The 5,799-nt window shown below is 41.4% G+C and overlaps 1 pseudogene; it reads left to right on the top strand.

Moving 5' to 3' along the window:
- Positions 1-849: 849 nt before the first annotated feature.
- LOC114196865 (CD9 antigen pseudogene) lies at positions 850-1,591 on the top strand (annotated as a pseudogene).
- Positions 1,592-5,799: the final 4,208 nt, after the last annotated feature.

The following is a 5,799-nucleotide window of genomic DNA, read 5'->3' as shown; positions in this document are numbered from 1 at the left end:
AAAAAATATTTAAATAATAGCTGAAAATGCCCCAAATTTGGTGAAAGACATAAATTTACAGATCCAAGAACCTCAGTGAACCACATGGGATAAATTTAAAGAAAACCACACCCAGACATATAATTAAAATGCTGGAAGTTTTCCCCAATTCTGCTTTCCTCACCCTTCACAGGTGTGTCTCCTGACAGCACCCCACAGAAAACCTCCATGTATAAATCTCAGAGTCTTAAGAGTCTGTTTCCTGGGGAACCCCACCTGTGATATAGCAAAATTAAGTTTACCTCTAGAGAAGGAGAAGAGAAAATGGAATTTGGAGCATGAATAGGAAAAAGTTCATAGGCTTAATCTGGGAATCAGTTATTTTATTTTTTGTATGTTTGAAATATTTTATAATTTCTAAAAATATATGCATGTCTCCAGCAGAAATTGTGATACATACATATTATGGTAATTTAAGCCAAATATTTCTGCCAGTTATGTAGTAACTTCTAGAAAATTCATAGTATGTAATATAGGCAATAATCTGGCCCAAGGGGGGGGGAAACTTTAAATATTGAGATGTCAAGTGAAACAGCCTACATGTACTTAGCTACTTTTTTTCTGAAAGTCACTTGTAAAAAATATTTTTTAAAAGCCTAGAGAGAAAAACAATTCTGTAATAAAAACAAATATTCTATTTTCACCAGACCAAAATGATAAAGACTTTTTTAACAGAGTTTCTTGGTTTTTAATAGCAATTTGAAAGAATAATAGTATCAAAAAGAAGTTCAGGCAGCTGCAGATACCTCAAGTCCCGGCCATGCACATGCCTCGTGGCACACGAGGAGTCCAGCCTGTCCAGCCTTCACCATGCTGGTCAAAAAAGGCACCAAGTGCCTCAAATACCTGCTCTCTGGATTTAGTTTCATCTTCAGGCTTGCCAGGATTGCATTCCTTGTCAGTGGACTTAGCTGATTGAATCCGAGGCCAAAAGCATCTTGGAGCAAGAAAACCATCATTCCAGCTTCCATACTGAAGTATAAATTCTGACTGCAGCATGTGCCCTCAGGAAGCTGGTGGGTTTTCTGGGCTGCTGGACTGCTGTGCAAGAGCCCAGTGCATGCAGGGATTGTTCTTTGGCTTCTTCTTGATGATATTGGCCATTGAAATAGCTGCAGGCAGGTGCAATATTCCCGCGAAGATGAGGTGATTAAGTCCAGGAGTTTTACAAGGATACCTACACCAAACTGAAAGTCAAGGACAAGCCCCAGCAGGACGCTAACAGCCATTCCCTCTGCATTGGACCACTGTGGTGTGGCTGAAGGCGTGGAACAATTTATCCGCCCCCAGAAGGATTCCCTCTCAAGCATCCCAGTGAAGCCTTGCCCTGAGGCCATCAAAAAGGTCTTTGACAACAAATCCCACATCACCCGTGCATGGGATCGCTGTGGTGGTAATATCTGGCACAGTCTTCAGTACGACCCTGTGCTGTGCTATCCACAGGAGCACAGAGAAGATCTGGAGTCAGCGTGTGCCCCTGAGCAGGAAAGTTCACCCCTGGAGATGGCTGATTACTTTCCTGGGGGTTTTTGGCAGGGGGGAAGGGCACTAACTTTAATATCCATTCTGCATTTCCAAAGGAAAAAAGTGATCCTGTGTTTGTCTTTTTAATGCTTTATTCGATATTGGCATTCGTAGTTGCTTTGGTTTGTTTGTTTGGTTGGTTGGTTGTTTTTGTTTATTACATTAAGCAGAAATCCTGCAATGAAAGGTACTATATTTGCTAAACTCTAGACAAAAGATGGTGTACGTAAAGAGAATTTTTTTTACTTTACATAGATTTTTAAATGTCTATCACATTTAATCAGGTTGTAACTTATGTTGAAGACAATTTCATACATAATAAAAGATAACAATAAAAAGTGTATATTGCATTTTTCATATATTATTTCATTTTATCAATAAAACGTCTGTAGTTATGAATCCCCGTTGCATGGCCGCCACATAAAAATGAGCCATAATTTCATCTCTCTCACTGGTTTACATATTAGCCCTCAAGACCATTCAAATTCTAAAACGGCAAGTCAAAAAGCTGGCAGGGGAAACTGCTATTGTATAACTTGACAGAATCGAAGAAGGCATTGGCCATGTGAATCATCGGGGGACAAATTCACCCTCTGCTTCCTCACCCTACTCACAGATTCCAAAACTAGCTGGGGACACCACAAAGAGGCTGCTTGGTGAGAAATCTCTTTTTCTCTTTCTAATGGGTGCACGTGTGCACACTCACACACGCACACATGCGGTTTATCTTGCTTCAACTACGGTCTTACTAGTGGTGACATCATTTTTTTGCTCACTAATAACATGCTCCTTCATTGTGTCAAGTACATAAACTTGGAGTGGGTGGGGGGTTTTAAGTATATCCATAAAGTCTTTGATATTCTTTTCTTTTAAAAGATTTTATTTTTTTAAGTAATCTCTACACCCAATGTGGGGCTTGAACTCATAACTCCAAGATCAAGAGTTGCTCGCTCCTTTGGCTGAGCCAGCCAGGCACCTCAAGTCTTTGATATTGTACCCTATAAGATGTGGAGCTCTATTCTCTTCCTCTTGAGTGTGATCTGGACTTAGTGACTTGCTTCTAATGAATAGAGTATGTCAGGGGTGACATATGTGTGTCTTCTGAGACTAAGCCATAAAAAGCATTGTGACTTCTTCCTTGCACTCTCTCGGATCACTCATCCTTGGGGAAGCCAGCTTGCATGTTATGAAGATGTTCTCCTTATGGAGATATCTACATAGGGACACGCTGAGGCTTCCTGAGCACAACCAGCACTAACTTGCCAGGTATGTGAATGAATTATCAGTGTGGAAGCAGATCTGCCTGCCCCAGTCAAGCCTTCAGCTGACTGTAGCCTTCATCAACATCTAGACTGCAACCTCGTGACTAACTCTGAACCAGAACCACCCAGCTAAGCTGCCCCCAGATTCCTGACTCATGAAACTGTGTGAGATAATAGGTGTTTGTTATTGTGAGCCACTAAGTTTGGGGGTAATTCATTATGCAGCAATAGGTAACTAATAGAGTAGTTTTGTTTGATCCTTTCTCTCCTACTTCTTTCCTTTTGGCCCTTTTCCCAAAGATTCAGACCCTCAGATCATAATATATTTTGCTGATTCTTCTGCAAAGAAGCTATATTCTTTACCCCTCACTGTATTTCCTGCTCTGTTATATTCCTTCATCTCCGAAATCTTGACTTCCCATCCACTCATTCTGAGGGTCTGCCCATCCTCCACTGTACAGAGATCACTCTCCATAGGTCTCTTGCATTTTATAATATCTTGTGAGAGGAAAGACCAACAGCTTTTTTGTTCCGGATGGCCTTTCCAAGGCTGCAGGTTTGCTTACTTTTCAGTATAATAAAATAATGTCTTCCAGGGCACCTGGGTGGCTCAGTTGGTTAAGCATCTACCTTTGGCTCAGGTTCTCACCCCAGGGTCCTGGGATCGAGCCCTGAGCCGGGCTGCCTGCTCAGCGGGAAACCTTCTTCTCCCTCTCTCTCTACTCCTCCCCCTGTTTGTGCTCTCATGCTCTCTCTCAAATAAAATCTTTTATAAAAACTAATACCTTCTTCTGGCGCAAAGATCAAACAGGCTTATTTATTGACCATTATAGAAGATTTGGGTTTCATGAGGTGAGTATTCCTCAGCTGTGATGCAAACCTACCACATCCCTCAGCAGGATTCACTGAGGCCCTTCTCTATCACCCCCATGGCATTTGGAGTGTAACGGTAACCAAAACCAAAATGATGCTCAGGTGGCTGACTGTGCAATGGACAAGTAGGACCTTTGTCTCAGATGCAGGAGCTCGTGACTTCTGCAGACTCACTTGTCAGCTTGCAAGGAAGGTAAAAGCTCAGACTCTTCATAGTTCTTGACAGTTTTAACCCATTCTCCTCAATCCCACCTGAAGTTGTAATCATGCCTCTTTTCTGTTCTCTTATTCATTCACCAAATGAAAACGGACTATACGTGCTAAATCTCTAACTGCTGCCCATTTTGATTGCATTTTGTCTTGTTTTGAATACATCTTAGTAAATGCTTCAGGCAAATCTCAAGCACACTCTTCTCATTTCTGCCTTGGAACTCTAGAAGGTGACCATATTTTTGTCTGTTACATCTTCCTCGTTTCGTATTCTTCTCCGCGGAACCATGAGCCTGCCCCTTATTAGATACATGTGTGAAACTTCCTCTTCTGGGAAATAGTTACCCATTGTTCTTTACCTTTTTCTGATCATCGTCTGAGTCCCCCTTACTCCATCCTTGCTTTCTCTTGCTTCCCTCAAGTACTTAACTCCTCCATGTTATCCAACAGCAGTAAATGGGAGACATCAATGTAGGTTTTTAAAAATCATCTGTTTACCCCCTATAGATGTCTTTTTCCTGTAGAGGGTAAGAAAGCCCTTGAAAGCAGGAGACTTGGCATTTGTTTTCTTAGTAAGACATGCAGATCTGGACAGAGTCCGCTTGACATCGTGGTTACTTCCCCAGCGTGGGCAGACCCACATTGTCTGGCTTCCTGGGATAATCTGAATCTCATCTGGTGACATGGCCTTGTTTCTCAGACACAGGATTAGAAGCCCTGAACAGGCACTGAAATTGCTCCTGTCCCAAGAAGCGGATGGCAACCCTCGAAACAACCTCTAGCTGCTCCTGCAGAGCCATTCCTCTTTTTCAGCCCAAACCTTTCTTACCAGTTTTAGCCTTTATCCACGACTTCTTACTCTTTCCCTCAGGCTCCTATAGTGTAAGTTGTCCTCCGGAAAAAAAAAAAAAATCACCAAAGCTCTTCAATCTTTTGTCCGTTGAATAACTCTTGAGTTCTCTTTCTTATGCCCTTTAATGCTCTCTCTGAGATAAGATTGGGCTCCTTGGTTTCATATTCTATTCTCTGTGGGAAAGCATTACAAATAAGAACTAAACAAAAAGTTTTACTCTGAGGAGAACTCTGTGTGTGTGTGTGTGTGTGTGTGTGTGTGTGTGTGTGTGTGTCTTCTTTTCTTTTTGAGGTTTAATCTATTCTTGCAAACATAGAATCTTGCTTACTCTGTCCTTCGCTCCATATATCTGCACTTTCTCTTTCTTATCTCCTTTCCCTATCACTAATACCTAGTTCTTTGAATACAGATAATCACAGAATTTCTTTGGTCTTATTTTAATTTAATTCTAATACAAGTTGATGTTCCCATAGCAATTTTTAAAAAGCAAGCACTGCTGTCCAGGCAGAGGGGAAAAATTGATCCAGAAGCTGAGGAGAAAATTGTGTTGATCTCTAACAGAGATTTATTATACTGAGGTTACAATCAGTCCTTTGCAGCATCACAGGGTTCTTGGGGTCAGGTTGAAAAGCCAAAACCTTCTAATCTATGGCAGAACTCAATTTTCCCCATGGATTTATCACTTCCTTACATTTTGGCTTATTGTTTAATAGTGCCATGATGATCAGATCTGCATTTATGCAGACTACTCTGCCAGTGTATAAGATCAGCGAGATTATAGTCAAGAATACCAGGTGGGATTCTATTACCCCATTCTATACCCCAGATACGAAATAATAAAGGCCTGAATGCAGACAGTCATATTGAGAATAAAAAATAATGGGGTAGGTTTCAAGACAGAGTCCTGAGACATGATATGCGGAGCTTGGTGATGACTCAAAGGTAGGAGATGAGGAAAAGGAAAAGTAGAGGAAAACTCAGACATGTCTGGTTAGTCCCGGATTGCCCAGGACTTTGGCAGTTTTAGCGGTGAAAATC

This window comes from Eumetopias jubatus, unplaced genomic scaffold (genome assembly GCF_037043125.1).
Source record: "Eumetopias jubatus isolate StellerSeaLion01/CBP00866 unplaced genomic scaffold, mEumJub1_p1.0 scaffold_4, whole genome shotgun sequence".
NCBI lineage: Eukaryota > Metazoa > Chordata > Mammalia > Carnivora > Otariidae > Eumetopias > Eumetopias jubatus.
This window is presented reverse-complemented; position numbering and strand designations above follow the sequence as displayed.